We start from the raw sequence: 20,732 nt of genomic DNA on the forward strand, positions 1-20,732 counted from the left end.
AATCATGCACTGTTTGAAAGCCGGAACAGAAGAGTAACAAACAATTTGAGATGTGGTGCTACAGAACACTGTTGAAAATTAGGTGGACTGATAAGGTATGGATTGAAGCGGTTCTCCTCAGAATCGAACAGGAGCGGAACATGTGATAAGACTGACCAGAGGAAGGGACATGTGATAGGTCATCTGTTAATACATTAGGGAATAAGTTCCATGGTTCTAGAGGGAGCTGTAGAGGGTGTAAAGTGTAGAGGTTGACAGAGATGGGAATACATCCAGCAATAATTGAAGGGCTTATTTCAATAGTGGTACAAGTCCATTTTTGTTCAGTCTGAGGTACAGAGTCTTAATGTTAAATATGCGCAGAAAAATCTGCAGTTGAGATACCAGAAATATTCAGGTATATAAATGTGCAGTTCAGATACCAGAATGTATACAAGTATATATATCTGAAAATTTCTGGTATCTCAACTGCAGATTTCTCAGAGACATTTAACTTTAGGAGTCTGTATCTCTGAATGAAAAAAATGGACTTGTACCACTATTGTAATAAGCCCTTAAATTGAGAACGCACAATGCGTTTGGTTCTCTCAGATGAAAAGGATGGCACAGGAGATGATTTTGGGACGTCACGCATGAAACCAGCCAGCAGGCTGATGGAAAAAAAGGAAAAAAACAAAATCGGTTTATGTTGTCACACACCCATTGCTGTCAAATGATTGTACTTTCCCTCTGATTGCTTGTGTGCTGAAGGCAATTACTGTTCATTAATAAACATAATTCGGAATCTTCAATAAGCGTTCGGCGTTAATGAGCTCCAACATCACTGAATAGTCCTGTAATAATACGACTGACTATCGTTCATGCGATTTTCTCTGCTTGTGTTGTAAATTTTCGCTTCCAAATATCGGACGTTGAAAAATGAGATATCGCCGTACTGCTACCTCTCTTGCCATTGATAAAGTAACGGATTTATAACAAAACAAGCAAGTATATGATTTCCGAAAACAATATTGTGCTCAAACGTGTGTTTCATTTGTTCCGTGATACATCTGCTTTTCGACAATCAGCGCTCGGTTCTGCGCTTTCAAAATGGTTGCGCCGAATTCTATGCAGTTGACAATGACGGGTAGAGCATGCCAAATTTAAAAGAATAGCGCTAACTGTGAATTATTGATATGAAACAACGAATTGTGACGGTGGCCGATATACTATCCCATGGCGTGTTGTCGGTCTATGAGAGAATTCAGTTACTGGTACGGAATGTAATACTCTGGCCCTGTGATTTGTGTTGATCTGAACGGAACGATTTGTGCAGAAGGCAGCGGATTCCGAAACAACAGGACGCATGGGACGTCCTGTTCACGACAACTCTGTGGGTAAAACTGCATACGCTGGGTGCAGGAGCACAAAACAATACGCGTTGAAGTAATACGTCATCGAGAACCATTTACGTATTGTTATAATGCTGAGGTCGCAACAGTATTTGACCTGTTATCACCTGGAAGTACCAGCCCGTTATTTATTAAATTTTGTGACACTGATCATCTCAAAACGGACATTAACTGATAAAACTTGTATTCCATTGAAACTGCTCTTCACTGTTAACGCGAGGTTTGACCACACACCAGCACAACTGCGCTTTTGCACTTCTTGCGGCATGGAAGCAAATAGCTGCCGAATGTCATTCTCTGGACTTCTCTTGCAATGCCTGAAGCGCACGTCGTATGGATTCACGAAGATTTTAGCCTGGGAAATGGTATGATAGTTTATGCCTTCACATCACATCTCAGAAAAACTCAATGGGTGACAAGTCATTGAATCGGGCAGGGCTGTGCCCATTATTTCTGTATACGTTTGTGGTGTGAACTGAATAGGGTACTTGTATTACCCTTGTAGAATGTGCCATTTGTTTTAGAAGATCGTGAGGTGCTCGACAGCAAGTGCACCATGCTTACTGTTTACTGGTGAGTATTCAAACTCACTTCAGCAGCGACCATAATAGTCCTAGCGATATTTTCCCAAGCTCCAAACGTGATCCTGCCGGGATGTTCCCTCCAAGACACATGGATACCGTTATTGACCGTTTCCTTTGTGCCAATACGTGTACTATATCATTGTATGGAAGAAATGAACTAATTTTATTATTTTATAATATTTATTATTAACAGGAAGTTCTTAAAAATTAAATTATAAAATTTATCCTTATTCATAACTATTCATCTTGTACTCTATTCATGATCAATATTTGTTCACGTAAATAACAGTAAGAATCCAAGGGAAACGCCCTAATCTCAGTGATGGTTTACTGGCCACCGGTTGGCGATAATGCCCGCCTAGACATCATTTCACGAGAGCTTATTTTAGTTGATGGAGGCCTCTGACAAAGCCATAGGTGACGTTATAATGTGTCGCTAAGTAATGATTCTTTCAATACGGTTATGTCAGAAAAATCTAGCTCCTTATGTAAAATTTTAATAGTTACGAGAAGTGAGGACTTAACACATGAGCAGGGGTTCCGAAAACCCTAAAAAGGTGACTGTGACACAAAGTATATACCAGCTTTTCAAATGATGTTGGGTAACTAAGGGTGTATCGAGTGAAACCTTTATGGAGTTTTCGTAGGAATGCAGTGCAGTACGCACTCTCAAATTTAAATGGCCTTTACATACTCACTGGAAATTATGCCCGCCATTTTCCTGCTCGGATTAGAAACGTTATAAGACAGGGATGTGGTCTGCTGGGACTACGGTGCAATACATACATTGAAGGTAGCAATGATGCAATTGAAAGGTACAAGAGTGGGACTAAAATCCACAGTGAGATTCACCTATAACCCTGCTGTCCTCAGTGAAACTGAGGAAGAATTGGAGGACCCATTGAATAGAGTGAAGGGACAATAGGGACTGAGAATAAATCGAAGGAAAACGAACCAAATGAGTAGTAGGAAACATGAGTTTAGAGATAATCCTAATATTAAACATGGGAACCAAGAAGTAGACAAAGTGCCAGAATTCAGCTTCCTTGGAAGCAAAATATGAGTGTGGGCTGAAACGTAATTACTCCAATATTTTTATGTCAAGATTATTGAAGCTTTTTTAAAAATAAAACAATGTTGTTTTCATTCTAAATAATTATTCTTCATGTCTGCATATTCATTTCTCATTTTAGCCAGTCTGACGACGAACAAGGTTCCCGCTACGAGAGACCAGTTTGTTGGAAGCGTATAAATATCGCGTGGGGCCACGACGGGATTGCATTAAGTGTGAGCGATGATAGTGAATCCCAAGGAGTCGGATTATTGCAGGAAAAATCAAGTACCAGAGGAACACAGAGGTCGGGAAGCCCTCTTTTCAACACTTTCTGCAAGAGGGAATAGCAATTTCTCAAACGTTGTGCTGTTGAAAATGTTGAATTTGATATGAGAAGAATTGTATGTACGCAGGAATTGCAGAACTGTAATGAAGAGAAGAGGATTTTAGGGCACAACTTGACTGAAAGAAAGGATCGGTTGATATAATACATCCTGAGGCATCAAGGAAGTTTACTTTGGCAGTGGAAGGAATTAACTCGAGCCGTAGCTATTGATGTCATGTTGTAATACGCAACGAACGGTTTCAGTCACGTTTATAAGCTCCACATATTCCGCCGTTTGTTTAAGTAGGGTATGGTTGTGCTCTCAGTTGAGGAATATTGCGTTTTCGTACTTCACGTTCAGTGCTCTCGAACGACCTGGACCCCCCCCCCCCCTCCCCATCTATAAGAATACTCCGCAACGCTCCTTGTCACAGCACTCCTCCTTGGTTGCTACACCTGCTAATACTTTTCGCTGGGTTCTAAAGAGTCCTCTTATGAAGCAGATGGAACTTTCTTCCTCAGCCTTTGTAGGTTGAGTAGGGCGTCCAGGAGAGTTGGAGCTATTTTTTGTGCGGAAAAGGAAACCTAATGCGAAGTTTGGAAGGTAGAAAAGAGGTACTGAAAGAAATAAAGTTTCTAGGGGTGGAACGTTAGGCATACGGGGATACCTCACATGAGAGCGCGATTTCCGGGAAAGGCAAAGATTTCAGGATCGAGAACGTTCTGGTACACAGTTTTCATCTGACAGGAAGTTTCAAATCAATGGATACTTGGCAGCAGATCAAAATTCATTCAGGGAACCCTGTGTGTCCGACAGTCAATCAGTTCCAGTCATTCCAAGGAAGGAGGTACACGGCTCGTGTTGACTATAGTTAAACCATTCCTAGGCACTCAATACCACGGTTCGAAGGCTTCCGCGTTACTTTGTGCTAGCAAGTGCTCTCATCAAGGGACGTGTCCAGGCGTTTTGGAGTGAACCAAGGCGATGTTGTTCGGAAATGGAGGAAATACACAGACAGGAACTGTCAATGACATGCTTCGCTCAGGCCACCCAAGCGCTACTACAGCAGTGGGTGACCGCTACCTACGTATTATGGCTCAGAGGAACTCTGACAGCAATGCCACCATGTTGAATAATGATTCAAGGACCGCGTGTTACGACTCAAACTATGCATAATAGGCTGCATGATGCGCAAATTCACTCCCGACGTCCATGGCGAGGTCCGTCTTTGCAACCACGACATCATGCAGCACGGTAAAGATGGGCCCAAGAACATGCCAAATGGACCACTCAGGATTGGTATCACGTCCTCTTCACCGACGAGTTTCGCATATGTCTTCATCCGGACAATCGTCAGAGACGTGTGTGGAGGTAATTCGGTCAGGCTGGGAGCCTCAGACACAGTGTCCACCGATTGCAGCAAGGTGGACGTCCCCTGCTGTTTTGGGGTGGCAATATGTGGGGCCGACGAACCCTGTTGGTGATCATGGAAGACGCCGTAACGGCAGTACGATACGTGAATGTCACCGTCCGACCGATAGTGCAACCATATCGGCAGCAGATTGGCGAGGCAGTCGTCTTCGTGGACGACAATTGGCGCCCCTGTGGTGCACATCTTCTGAATGACTTGGATAACGTCATCGCTTGACTAGAGTGGCCAGCATGTTCTCCAGAATGAACGCTATCGAACACGCCTGGGACAGCTTGAAAAAGGGCTGTTTATGGACGACGTGACAGACCAACTATTCTGAGGGATCTACACCGAATAGCCGTTGTGGAGTGGGACAATCTGAACCAACGGTGCCTTGATGAACTTGTGGATAGTATTCAACGACGAATACAAGAAGACGTGCTACTGTGTATTAGATGTATCGGTGTGTATAGCAATCTGGACCACCACCTCTGAAGGTCTCGCTGTATAGTGGTACAACGTGCAATGTGTGGTTTTCATGAGCAATAAAAAGGGCGGAAATGATGTTTATGTTGATCTCTGTTCCAATTTTCTGTACTGGTTGCGGAACTCTCAGAACGGACGTGATGCAAAACTTTGATGATGTGTGTACTATCTAGCCTCCTGGTAGCACTTTGGAACTCAACAGTACTTACTTCCACTGACTTCGTGCGATTTTTTACCATCAACCTCCGCAATGGTGGACAGTCCGTGTCCTTCATTGTATGAGGACCGTATGGTGTTGGTTTAGGTTGGTTGTTCGTTCGCGTTTCTGCTTCACTTTCACATCACCAACAGTCGGCGTGTGCAGCTCAAACCTAATCTAAATGTGGTCGCTTATGGATTTGTTACTTAAATGACATAAAATGACTACACTATCTGATCGAAAGTATCCAGAGAACCATATGTAATACGGAATTAATCACTAGTTTTCACGACAGTTAGACCCGCTTTTATAAAAGGAGGCAGTGGTATTGTGTTGTTACCAGCTAAGCAGTACAAGCAAAACAAAACAGCAGGTATCGTTAACTTCGAACGTTGAATATTCGTGATGTCATCTGGGTAACGAATCAATCAGTGACATTTCAACCCTGACTCAGCGTAGGTAGTTAAAAGAACGAGGTGCATGTGACATAAGCCACACGCTTCTGTAGTGAGTGCTAAGAAACATTGGAGGTGGTGTGAATGGCTACGCTATAGGACAGTGGATGACTGTGAACGAGTGACTTGGAGTGGCGAATCACGTTATATCCTATGACAGTCTGATTAAAGTGTTTGAGTTTGCCGAAAGTCTGGAGAACGCTACCTGGCACAGCGGCAACAGCGAAGTACGGACGAGGTGTGTGTTACGGTTTGGGTTTTTCTCGTGGTTGGTGTGTGCTCTCCTTATTTCGGTTAAGGGAACGCTAATTGGTGAAGGACATCAGCTCATTTTACAGCACTGCTAACTACGTACAGAACAGAAACTTTTCGGAGGCAATGTACTCGCTGTCATAAAGCAGTATCTGTGACTCAATACTTTGCGGATGGTAGTATTTCTAAAGTGGACTGTCCTGTCTAGGGTGCAGCCCTGAACACAATGGAATATGTTTGGGGTGAGTTAGGACGTCGGAAATTCAAATATGTCACTGTAAGTGTCCCCAGCAGAGCTGAAGCCATAACAAAATAGAAGAGTGGACACGCCCAAGTACTGTAGTCCACGTTCGAAGTCACTGCGTTGTCCTAACTTTCCTATTCTTTTATAACGGATTCTCTACCGACCATGCAGTACCCGTTGCCACCATTTCTACTTGCGACCTCTTAGGACATATAGTAGTCAATTCCGCATTACATACGAATGTCCGGATAAATTTAATCTCAGACTTATTGTCGATGTTGCGCTGAGATAATGTGGGTCTGTCCTTTCGAATGTGCACGAGAAAGAATATGACGTTTCATTTCTTTATTTAACTGGAAGTTGCATGTAACATTTAACGATCATATTTGTTTGCGTCGACTTCATCTACATATCGTGTAAACTAAATCTTAAAATATCTGACTAAAACGTCACAGGCAATATTTAACGAAATAGTGATTTACGAGTAATATCTGTTGACTGAACTCAGTTTCCATCATCATTTTCGCTCATAGCTGGTAATAAAGTACCATTATTCAGTTTTACACAAAATGAGAGTACATTCGGTACAGATTTAATCGTAATGCTTTTCTTTACTAGACTAATCCATTTCGAGCATGCTCTAATAGTAATATGGCACTGGAATTCACTTTATACTACGTGAATTTTTTTTCTGTTTCACATCCCATATTATTCCTCTCAGTCTCATTCTCTTCTTCATCCACATCTTTCTCTGAGTTAGTTTGGCATGATTTTCTGAAATTAGCTGAAAAACTCAACCATGAGAATAGACTTACAATGAGCGAGATGTTCAACTACTTGAAATGTAACGTAAGTAGGGGAACAGTGTAACTAGTTTTGTATGAAAAAAAATTGTATTTTATACAGATTGAAGAGAAGACAGTACCGTTGAATTCAGCTAAGTTGAAATTTTTTTCTGGAATTTAACAGCGAGTTTGTCAATATTCTCTGGACGAAGTAATGAGCCTAATAACAGGTACCTCCATCCAGACGAGAAAGTGTTGAATGTTTAGCTTCTTAGAGTGTACATAAGTATTACAGGGACAACAATATACCTAAAGAAAGCATTAGTGTTTCAAAAACTACGCTGCAAAATCAGATCAGATTCCCGGAACCAGCATGATTTTCAGAGTGCGAGAAACGTCTTCCAACAGTTCAGACAGCTGCTGCGATTATTTTAGAGACATATAGCTCCAGGCTGCCATTATTACACCGTAGTCATCACTATATCGTTTCTTGGAAGGAGACAGGGATCGTGTTCGTGATACAATTCGTACTTAACTGGTACTATTACATTAATGAGAAAGAATGCTTCCACTGAAATATGGCATAAAAAGTTAAGTTTTGGGCCATATATTCAGAAAATTATGGCTCGGAGGAGTTACCCCAACGTACTGAGATTTTGTTCAGTCTCCAATAAAGACTAATGTCTGTAGCATAATTGAGCATCTGTGTGGCACTGACGGTCCATTGACAACGTTTCTCTTACATTTACGATGGTTTTGATTTTCATGCTTGTAGACTTGACGAGAACGGCACTTTAGAAATGACGTTTGCCTACATGTGTGAATATGTGCAGTGAAGTCAGCAGCTACATCATCACACTGATCAATGACGACATCATCCTTATTGTGAGAAGTCACATTACCTTTCTCACTATTCCTCCCCTTGCCCATCCTCACCACTCTTTTTCTCCAATCAGTCACAGTATGGTACAAAAATGAAACAATCAATAAAAAATCCGGGATAACTGACGCAACCAATTCTGACGGCAGCTTAAAACCCATCTCCCCCTCGCCGTCGTCAGAAAGTCCAACCAATCAAGAAATCCAAGATGGTAGAAATGACTTAACTGTGACAGTGGGAAATTCAAAGATCCTCTTCTATTTCCCGACATCAGAGTGTAGCATTAACGTAATGTATAAAAATGACGCCAACTTGTATTATTTCCATAAAATGATCTAAACACACATTGTGAAATGTGTCCTCTCTCTCTCCCTCTACTCCAATCAGTGTCTACTATTTTAGATTCCATTAAAATGAAAGGGCCAGTTACTCGTCAGCTGAATCTTGGCTGTGTTTAAAAGTATCCGAACGACCTCAATAACTTAACAAAAAAAAATACGTCACACAGTTGAAAATGCGTCTGAATTTCACAAAGCGACTAAAATAGCAAATGTGTATTCATGACTGCCTTAAATTATTTTTATGTACTAGCTCACCAGTCGCTTCAGTAAATTTCATCTGAAGCCATATATTATTTTCTATGGAATACTGCATTGATTATATTATATTTTCTTCCTAAATAATTAAAAATGAAAATTTGCTTATCTAATGTAATTAAAAAATTACTGCTATATAGTTGTTAAAAGAGATTTCCATTTCAAATATTGTTTCACAAGACCTGAAAAATGCGAAATAAAATCGACTGCCGTCTTCTGCCCCAGGTGTATTGTAACGAACTGATGTCTGCTCCGTAAAAGCTGATAAAAATTCGGTTATGTATCGTGATTACAGAAAGAAACAACATAGCTTTAATTTAATTATTTTCCACGTATGTGATGCTTGTTAGGTGTCACACTCTTTCTAAGTCTGTAAAAACGTAGCAACGACACAAAACTGCAATGTTTACATCAAAGTGATGTGCAAAACGTGATTTCGAACTCTAAAGTAAGTACCCAGTGCTATTTTCAGGCCAAAACATAGTTGGTCTGCTTAACTCCACATTGGGGGTGGGGGCGGGTATGAGAACGAGTATAAACATACTTTTCGTAAATCGATAAAAACCAACGTTTCTGTATTAATAAGAACTAATTTCAAACATGCTCTTCATAAATAGTTGAAAATTAACGGTTGCTTGAACAATGTAATCGATGAATTGGTAATATTTTGTTGTTAAAAATGAGTTTCACTTTAAATCATATCCTGCAAAGTTTCAATACCTCGAAATAAAATCAATTAATTTAATCTCCAACGCCTTCAACAACAAATGGCAGGAGTCAAAGTTCGGTCTGAATACGACGCTTTGTTTAAGACAAAACAGAGCCTCAAGTTAATTATATTTCACCTCAGGAATCATTTCAAAACGTCACAATACCCTAAAATGTCTACAAAATTGCGTCGGCAGTGCAAAAAGATGCAATGATTATGTTACAGCTACGTATAAACACCTAAACTGCATTCAGTCTGATGATGAGTACAACCATCACGTAACTTTTCATTGATAGGAGGGGAGCGAAGATAAAGCAATACTAGAAAAAAATACAATAAATATCAGTTATTACAAATTGTTGAATAAACTGCTGCAGTCGGCACTATGGCTCCCTCAAAAATGGCTCAAATGGCTCTGAGCACTATGTGACTTAACGTCTGAGGTCATCAGTCGCCTTGAACTTAGAACTAATTAAATGTAACTAACCTACGAACATCACACACATCCATGCCCGAGGCAGGATTCGAACCTACAATCGTAGTGGTCGCTCGGCTCCAGACTGTAGCGCCTAGAACAGCACGGCCACTCCGGCCGGCGGCTACCTCAAAAACTGTAGTCAACTACACCAGCATCTAATGAAAACAGCACCACACAAAAGGATTTTAGGAAGGAGGTGTTCTTGTCATTTATACGTTACGAAGGTTGAAGGCGTTTTATTTCGATATATCACTTAAACTGCAGGACGACATGCTTTGTTTATAAACGCTCACGAGACGAAGATAGACGCAGAGGTGTGACATCTCCAAAGTTAAATATAACACTAAAGTATAACTGCTGATTCTTCTACACTTTAGAGGGTCGTTTCCCACCACAAGGATTAGATAGTGCCCTGAGGGGCTGTCCGCTCCTCCCTACTCTTTGATAAGGATTTCGGCAAAACGAACGTGTGTCCTCAAGCGGGTTCGGCCGACATTGCTGATGATTACTCCAGAAAACGTAAGCCGTAGCTCTGTTCGCACCTGGGACCAAGACCATAACGCTGACGGTAGTTGAAAGAATTTTTCGTCAGGTTCATACATAATGCGGTGTTAAGGTTCACGCTACAACGCTGATTCACGAGAACGTATCGGAACGTGCTGTAACATACACCAAGTTATAGGGCATCTGGAGAGCACGAAACAGTATTCGACTTGATTAAAAGCAATATACAAAAGCATCGAACATCCTGCCTATGCAGCGAGGTGCTTCGATTATAAACAGTTAACAAGAAACGTAGACCCTTAGGAAAGTATTAAAATGCGAGAAAATAATGTGTGACTTCAACCGCGTTTTTCTTTTCAGGAACGAAGTGTTTTTGCAGTATCTTCATAAATCTGAGTAAGCAACAATTTACTGATGTCGTTTAGAGAATGTATTCTGTTGCTGTAAGGGCTCTACCAGCTGCATTATTTGCAGAAAACAATTGCAAGTTTCATTTTGATTGTTTACTTAAACCTCTAAATACCTCGTACGTGACTTCTTTGCCAAACATGTATCACCTACTGTTTTGGTCAACGAGAGGGTCTTTATAATTGAAAACTCCATTATTAAGTGGCTAGACTGTGTAGGAACTTCATTATGTAGCTTGTCTTTGTTAGTTTCCTTTACAGATCAACATGTGGCTTTAAGCAATATACACACGAAGAGCAGCAGGACATGTTATTATGAATACACTGATTGTCTGAAATTTACAATGATGTTATTACAAATAATAACATGCGCAGTGTTTCAGCGTCTTCAGCTTCAAGAGAGAAACTTGTGCTTGGTAGAAAGTACAGCGGAACAGACTTTGTCAGTCTACTTTATCAAGAAATGAGGATACCAGAAAAACTAATAATTAGTAATTTTATAAGATAAGAACAGGGTGATGATGGCAGAAGTGTGCTAAACGATGACATAAGTTTCTTTTTTCATATTTGGAATCCGATTCCATATGAGGCCAACAAGTTTCATGATTTCGATCTACATCTACATGGATACTCTGCAAATCACATTGAAGTGCCTGGCAGAGGGTTCATTCCAAACAAGGACAGACAAGCGTAATGTTGGCAGTCTCCTTAGTAGGTCTGTTACATTTTCTAAGTGTCCTGTCAATAAAACGCAGTCTTTGGTTAACCTTCCTTGCAACATTTTTTGTGTGTTCCATCCAATTTAAGTTCTTCGTAATTGTAATTCCTAGATTTTTGGTTGAATTTACGGCGTTTAGATTCTACTGATTTATCGTGTAACGTAAATTTAAAGAGTTCCCTTTTGCATTCGTGTGGATGACCTCACACTTTTCGTTATTTAGGATCAGTTTCCTATTTTTGCACCATTCAGATATCTTTTAAATCGTTTTGCAACTTGTTTTGATCTTCTGATGACCTTATTTGTCGATAAACGGCAGTGTCATCTGCAAACAACCTAAGACGGCTACTCAGATTGCCTCCCAAATCGTTTACATAGATAAGGAACAGCAAAGAGCCTGTAACACTACTTTGGGAAACGTCCGAAATCACTTGTGTTTCAGTCGATGACTTTCCGTCAATTACTATGAACTATGACCTCTCTGACACGAAATCACAAATCCAGTAATATAACTGAGACGATATTCCACAAGCACGCAATTTCACTACGAGCCGCTTGTGTGGTACAGTGTCAAAAGCCTTTCGGAAATCCAGAAATACGGAACAGATCTGAAACCATTTGTCAATAGCACTCAACAGTTCACGCGAATAAAGAGCTAGTCATTTTTCACAAGAACAATGTTTTGTAGACCCATGTTGACTGTGTATGAATACAGCGTTTCCTTCGAGCTAATTCATAATGTTCGAACCCAATATATGTTCCATAACCCTGCTGCATATCGACGGTAACGATATGGACCTGTAATTAAGTGGATTACTCCTACTACATTTCTTGAATATTGGTTTGACCTGTGCAACTTCCCAGCCATTGGGTACGGATCTTTCGTCGAGCGAAAGTTTGTATATCATTGTTAAGTATGGAGCTAATGCCTCAGGATATTCTGAAAGGAACCTAATTGGTATATAGTGTGGACAAGAAGACCTGCTTTTATTAAGTGATTTAAGTTGCTTCACTACTCCGAGGATATTTACTTCTGCGTTACCGACCACAGGTATCTTCTCGTTTCATATATTTTTATCTAATTGGTGAGTAGTGGATCATAGAGACACATAGGTCACCTGCGTACTATGCTGCACCACCATTCATCAGGGCCTGACTACGGAACTTCGCAAGGAGGCCTGTTCGTCTTGCTCAGGAGTGGCTCGCTAATGAGTCAGTGAGACAAGGAACAACAGCGATGAGGACGTAGACGGATGGCGGGCTGCCTTGGCAGGGAACTGCTCTCTCTCGAGGCGGCGAATACAAATGAGATGTCGACCCCTGCCTGTAAAGGCATGAGAGCTAAGTCAGCAACTGTTGGCCAGCATCTGATGACGGAGACATGTCACTAGAAGTATTTAGGGCTTCAAAGTGAAAGGTTATGAACAAGTATTCATCATGGAAATGACAGTTAGTAGACAGGCTTTCTTTGTGGCAGGATATTAACGGGCAGGTGAAGCATCAGTCAGCTTATTGCATTTGTTGATATAACTACCACTGATTTCAAGAATTAATTTCCTATCACCGGTTGCAAACAGTATAACTTTGATTATTTGCAAGTTCACATTAAAAAAAAAAATTCTGATCTACTCACACGCCAGCAGGACGTTAGTAGCATTGACTACATCCATTGTTGTTGTTGTTATTGTTGTTGTGGTCTTCATTCGGGAGACTTGTTTGATACAGGTCGCCCGCGCTAGGCAACCCAGTGCATGTCTTTACCTCTGCGTAACTATCGCCACCCACGTACATTTGAAACTGGTTACTGTATTCAGATCTTTGTCTCCCTCTAAAGTTTTTATCCCCCACCGCCATCACCACCAAAAACACTTCTTTCCGACACGAATTAACTATTCCTTGGTGCCTGAGGACGTGTACAATTAACGATCCTTTCTTTTTATCAACCTGTTTCGTAAAACAATTATTTTTGCAATTCAGTTCAGTACCTCCACAGTTGTCAATCAGTCTCCCGACTTACGTTCCGCTTTCTTCTGTAGAGTCACATTTCAAAAGCTTCCATTCTTTCCTTGTCGGAGTTGCCTGTCGTCCACGTTTCACTTCCAAATAAAGTAACTCTCCAGAAAAATACCCTTAGAAAAGTGTAACTAATCGTTACATTCATATTAAATACCAACAAATTTCTCTTTTTTCAGAAATGATTTTCGTGCTGTTTCTAGTGTGCATTTTATATCTTCTGTTTTCGGTCTTCTTCATATCTTTTGCTACCCAACTAGGAGTATTCCTATACTGCCTTTGACGTTTTAATCTAATTCTCTCAGCTTCAGCTCATTTAAGGGGGGTAGGACGTCAAATGGGCCGACTTGGAGCAGGAGAGGCATCACAGGACATTTTAATTTCTTGTGTCTATGCTTTTACAAATAATTTCATTAAACTTTGTCAGGGTCACCAGGAAGGATTCAGGATTCACACCCATTGCAGGAAGTTCAAAAACATAGTAAAATAATTATCTTTTTTATGTGCCAAGTTTCATTATTTTTTCACTTACTAATGGCGGCATTTGTTGCTATACGTACACTTTTCTTCATAAGTTAGAGGGATTCTTCGATTAATTTTGCACAGCGTACATACCATACGTACAGGTGTATGAAACTCTAGAATTTATTTAATTTATGAAAAATCGAAAGAGCTGTTATATTTTAAACTTCATGTTTAGGAAAAACACAAATTTTATAGTTAATTACCTCAATTTTTACCACAGTTTTTAATAGATTTGAAAAATTCTAGAGTTTCATACACCTTTAAGTATGGTTTGTATGCTGTGCTAAATTCATCGAAGAATCTCTCTTACTTATGAAGAAAAGTGTACCTATAGCAACAAATGCTGCCATTAGTAAGTGAAAAAAATGATGAAATTTCACATGTAAAAAAAAATTACTTCGTTATGTTTTCGAACTTCCATTGCTATGTGTGTGAATTCTGAATACTTCCTGGTCACGCTGACAAAGTTTTATGAATTTATTTGTAATAGACAGTGCTAATTAAAATGTCCAGTGGTGCCTCTCCTGCTCCAAGTCGGCCCGTTTGACGTCCTGCCACCCTTAATTCGCTTAAATGTCATTACCAACGTTTTACTTTTATCGATATACATATTGTAATCTCTTTACAAAGTAATATCCTATTCGTTCAACGGTTCTTCCAAGTCCTTACAATCTCTGAATCAACTACAATTCAGTCGGCAAAGTGCATAGTTTTTGTTTATACTTCCGCAGTATATTACCACAACTGTTACTGCCACTTGTATATGTCAACAATCGGTGGAATTTCCAAATGGCTTCTAAGATGATCAAACTGCTTTGCTACAGTGGTAACGTTGGCTCCCATAGTATCAGTGAAGTTAAGAGCTCTCAGGATTGTCGAGCCCTTGGATGGGTGACCGTTCCGGTCAGCCAAGCACTGTTAGCAATCGGGGTGCACTCAGCCCTTGTAAGGCGTATTGAAGAGCTGCTTGATTGAGAAGTAGCAGTTCCGGTCACAAAAACTGACTATAGCCGCAAGAGCCGTGTGCTGACCACATGCCTGCCCATATCCGCATCAAGTGATGCCTATCGCCCAAGAATGTCATGGCGGTCGGACGTTACCCTTAGGCCTTCTGAGAAGTGTTCGGGCGGAGATTAGTAAATAGTGTTCTAAGACCAAGTTCCTTTATTCCAAATACTCTTCCGTGGATGTATTTTCTACTGACCTGAAACCACAGTAACAGATTAAAATAACAATATGTATAAATACGTTTGATTACTAGTTGCTCAAAATAAGAGGCTTCCATCTACTACATCGCCTTAGACTGTTCGAAACAACAGTGCCACTAAGAGATTTTCAGCACTATCTGGGTGACGAAGGCACACGTGACATTCTATACCGATGAAAATACATGTGAAATCCAAGCTTTAAACTGCGTACAGGCTTTGATAAATATTAACGGCGACAGTTGAAAACGTATGCCCCGATCGGGCCCGAACCCGTGATACCCTGCTTACACGGCAGACGCTTAATCCGACTGAGCCACTGAGGACACAAAGGAGAGTGGTGAGACTGAAGGGCGTCATCCCTGGCACGCTCCCCGTGAGACGTGAACTTATAACAGCTGCCCACACACTACATTTGTAATGCCCCTGCCCACTTTACTCCTTACTCGCGGCAGTCAATCTACTGAGTCCCGTAAGACTTCGGGAAATGTCAGTGCAGCCGCACTGAAGAAGATCATTGTCCGGTAAGCCAATGATGGTATGGTATCGATGGTATCTAACAGCTACCATTGGTGACCTTGCAGCTCTCGATGAACGAAATAACAATGGAATCCGGACCTTTAGCTGCATACAGGGGTTGATAAATATCAACGGGGACAGTTGAGAATGTGTGCCCCGACCGGGACTCACACCCGAGATCTCCTTCTTACATGGCAGACTTCTATCGTCTGAGCCACCGAGGACACAGAGGATAGTGCGACTGCAGCTACTATCTCTGGCACGCTCCGCGTGAGACCCTTACTTCCAACTGTTCACACACTACATTTGTAGTCTCCCTGCAGACTATACTCATTACTCGCGGCAGTCAATCTACTGATTTCGGTAAGAGTTCGGGCAATGTGAATGCATCCGCACTGAAGAAGATCATCGGCCGGTAAGCCTTATCTATACGAAGAAAATATCTGTTCATTCAAACATGTAAGCAGGAGATCCCGCATTCGAGTCCCGGTCGGGGCAAACATTTTCAACTGTCCCCGTAGATGTTTAAGAACTCCTGTATGCGGCTGAAGGTCTGAATTTAATTGTAATTTCATTCTTCGAGAGCTACAAGGTCACCAGTGGTATCTGTTCTTTCGGACATAACCGAAAGAACAGACACCATCTTCGTATGAATTCTGTACCAATGTCTTGCATCTGCTACACATATTACTTGAGTGATTGATTCCTAACATCCTTCTCTAAATCTTCGACTTTCAATTTCACTGCCACTTAACGCTGTATGCGGTGCGTGCTCACGCTTATGCCTGTAGAAGTATTCTTTATGTCACTGACAGTAAGATGAAACTGTTACGCCGTTCACAGTCTCCCACAACTCGCAGTTTGCTCATTACTCACATGTCAGACCACGTCGTCGCTGACAGAACGGCCTTCTATGTGCGGTTTGTGACTTGAGTGATATGTGCATTGCTACAAGGACATTTCCGTGATGGTAACACGCAATGCACATTAACTATTTCTACAATAGGAAATCAACCTTCAGAATACTCGAAATAATTTATGAATAGATTGGTAAACTGCTCAAGATTTTTTCTATTGACTTAATTAATAAACCTTTTGAAACCTAGGTCAGTTAAGAGCTGTATTTGTAGCGATTAAATTAATGTAAGGACCACCAAAAATCTTGCTGTAAATCAGGACGAAACAGTGACATGCATATTGCATTTGACCACAGTTAATTTAAGGACAACATGGTTTCCTATAAGGGAAGACAGTAAAGAACGGCGTTGTTCAGAAGAGGTCTTTATCCAGCAGTTGCTGTCAGACGTGCGATTGTGATGACTGCGTTTCTTTATGGGTGATTAACAACACGTATAATGATGAGCCGTGTGATTTATACGTATTGTAAGTCAAAGTTTACCACCACGTTTCTCTGTTCGAGGTGGGAAACTGCTTCTACAGCGGGAAGAATAAACAGTGATCAACGGTAGAAGCTACTGCATTAAAGACGCGTAATGTGTACCTACAGGATGTCTGACCTGTTATTGAAAAAGGGTAAAGTGATGATCTCTCCACTGGCGTAAGATTCCGGAACAGGCCCCTTTCCGATCTCTGGGAGCGGACTGTCAAATGGGAGGTGATCATGAGAAAAAGATTGAATGACCAACGGGAAGATAACGTTCTACGAGTCATGGCGTGGAATGTCAGACGTTTTAACGTGATAGAGATCCTAAAAAATGTGAAAAGGGAAAAACAAACTGTCAGTCTAGATTTAGTGGGGAACGAAATGGAAAGACGATAAGGATTTCTGACCAGACAAATATTGGATAATATTAACAACAACAGAGAATGGTATAACGGCAGTAGGATTCGTTATGTATAGGAAGGTAAGGCAGAGAGTGAGTTACTGTGATCATTTAAGTGGTAGGATTGTTCTCGTCAGAATCGACAGCAAACCAACACCCACGACCATAGTTCAGGTGTACATTCCAACATCGCAAGGTGAAGATGAAGAGATAGAGAAGCCCATGAAGGTACTGAACGGATATTTCAGTACTACATGAAATGAAAATGTAATACTTATGGTGGACTGTATTGCGGTTGTAAGGGAAGGAGTAGAGGAAGCGGTTACAGGAGAATATGGAGAGAATGAGAGATGAGAAAGACTAACTTAGTTCTACAAAAAATTTCAGCTAGTAATACTCTGTTCAAGAATCACAAGATGCGGAGATACACTTGGATGAGGCCGGAAGGTACGGGAAGATCTTACGAGTTACATTACGTCATGGTCGGACTGACATTATGAATCCAGATGATGAAGAGCATGCTGAAGTTAAAGAAATGAGTCGGGAAGAATCAGTACGCATAGAAATGGGATATGGAACTACTAAGGAACGAAGAGATATACTTGAGTCTGTCTAAGGCTATGAATATTGTAATGAGGAATAGCTGTTTGCAGTTCAATTGGAGAGGGATGAATATTTCTAAACAGGGCAGTCGCAGAAGTTGGGCTGAAAATCAAAGGTACAAAGAAGGTAACTGCGAAGCAACCATGGGTAACACAAGAAATACTTGAGCTGATCGACGAAAGAAGGAAGTACAAAAACCTTTAGGGAAATTCAGGAATACAGAAATACTTGTCACGAGGAGCTAAATAAACATAAAGTGCTGGGAAACTAAGACGAAATGTCTGTATGAAATACGTGAAGAAATCGTAATAGAAATGGTTGTCAGAAGGACTGACTCAGCATAGAAAAAAGTCAAAACAACTTTCACTGAAATTAAAAGGAAGTTTGGTAACATTAAAAGTGCAATAGAAATTCCACTCTGAAACACAGAAGAGAAACCGGATCGGTGCAGAGAGTACACTGAATGCTTCTATGAAAGGTAAGATTTGACTGGTATGATAGAAGATCGAGCAGGAGTCGATTTAGAAGACATAGGCGATTCAATACTAAAATCAGAATTTAAAAGAGCTTTGCACGACCCATGATCAAATAAGGCACAAGGGCAAGATAACGTTCCATAAGAATTTCTAAAATCGTAGGGTGCGGTGGCAACAAGACGACTCTTCAAGTTGGTGTGTAGATTGTATGAGTCTCGCGATATGCCTTCTGACTTCCGCAAAAATATCACCCACAGAAGTCTGAAGACTGCAAGAGGTGACAAGTGCGAGATTTATAGCACAATAAGCTTCATCGTCCAAGCTGTTCTCACTAGTAAATTACAGAAGAGTGAAGACAGAATCTTAGGACTTGTCGGTTTGGAGAAAGAATTCTACAGTGTAAATTGTTACGGAAAATAGGGGTAGCTATAAGGAGAGACGTTTAATATACAACATACACAAGAGCCAAGCGGGAATAATAAGACTGGACGACCAAGAACGATATGCTCGGATTTAAAAGGTTAGATTAGATTAGATTAATACTTGTTCCATAGATCATGAATACGACACTTCGTAATGATGTGGAATGTGTCAGGTTAATAAAAAATGTCTGTACAAGATATTACATTACACAAAATATTGCATGACACTAATGTTTAATTTTTTTCTTTTTTTCCCTTAATTTACATCCAAAAATTCAGCCAATGAGAAGGAGTTGTCATCTAGAAATTCTTTTAAGTTATTTTTAAATGTTAGTTGGCTATTTGTCAGTCTTTTGATGCTGTTCGGTAGGTGACCAAAGACATTTGTGGCAGTATAATTTACCCCTTTCTGTGCCAAAGTCAGATTTAACCCTGCATAGTGAAGATCATCCTTTCTCCTGGTGTTATAGCTATGCACACTGCTATTACTTTTGAACTGAGTTGGATTATTAACAACAAATTTCATAAGTGAATATATATACTGTGAGTTACTGTGAGGATCTCTAGATCCTTAAATAGATGTCTGCGGGATGACCGAGGGTTGGCTCCAGCAATTATTTTGATTACACGTTTTTGAGCAATGAATACTTTTCTACTCAACGATGAATTACCCCATAATATGATGCTATACCAAAGCAGTGAATGAAAGTAGGCATAGTAAGCTAATTTACTGAGATTCTTATCACCAAACTTTGCAATAATCCTAATAGCATACGTAGCGGAACTCAGACGTTTCAGCAAACCATCAATGTGTTGCTTCCAGTTTAACCTCTCATAAGTGGACACACCTAAAAATTTTGAAAATTCTACCTTAGCTACAGACTTCTGTTCAAAGTCTATATTTATTACTGGAGTTGTATCATTTACTGTACGGAACTGTATATACTGTGTTTTATCAAAATTTAAAGAGAGTCCGTTTGTTTAGAACCACTTAATAATTTTGTGAAAAACATCATTTACAATTACACCACTTAGTTCTTGGTTTTTGGATGTTATTACTATACTTGTATCATCAGCAAAAAGAACTAACTTTGCATCTTCATCAACGTGGAATGGTAAGTCATTAATGTATATCAATAACAGTAAAGGACCTAAGACCGAACCCTATGGGACCCCATACTTGATAGCCCCCCAGTTTGAGGAATCAGCTGTTGTTTTAACATTACATGAACCACTTATTTCAACTTTCTGCATTCTTCCAGTTACTTATGAATTAAACCATTTGTGCACTGCCCCCCTCAAACCATAATGATTTAGCTTATCTAAAAGAATTCCATGATTTACACAAACAAAGGCCTTTGAGAGATTACAAAAAATACCAATGGGTGATGTCCAGTTATTCAGAGCATTTAATATTTGATCAGTGGAAGCGTATATAGCATTTTCTGTTGAAAAGCCTTTCTGAAAACCAAACTGACATTTTGTTAGTACTTTATTTTTACAAATATGGGAGGCTACTCTTGAATACATTACTTTCTCAAAAATTTTTTATAGAGCTGTCAGAAGAGAGATTGGGCGGTAGTTGTTGACATCTGAAGTAACCCCTATTTATGCAATGGTTTTACTATGGCATATTTCAGTCTATCAGGGAAAACACCCTGCTCCAAAGAGCTATTACACACGTGCCTGAGAATCCTACGTATCTG

This window comes from Schistocerca cancellata, chromosome 8, assembly GCF_023864275.1.
Source record: "Schistocerca cancellata isolate TAMUIC-IGC-003103 chromosome 8, iqSchCanc2.1, whole genome shotgun sequence".
NCBI lineage: Eukaryota > Metazoa > Arthropoda > Insecta > Orthoptera > Acrididae > Schistocerca > Schistocerca cancellata.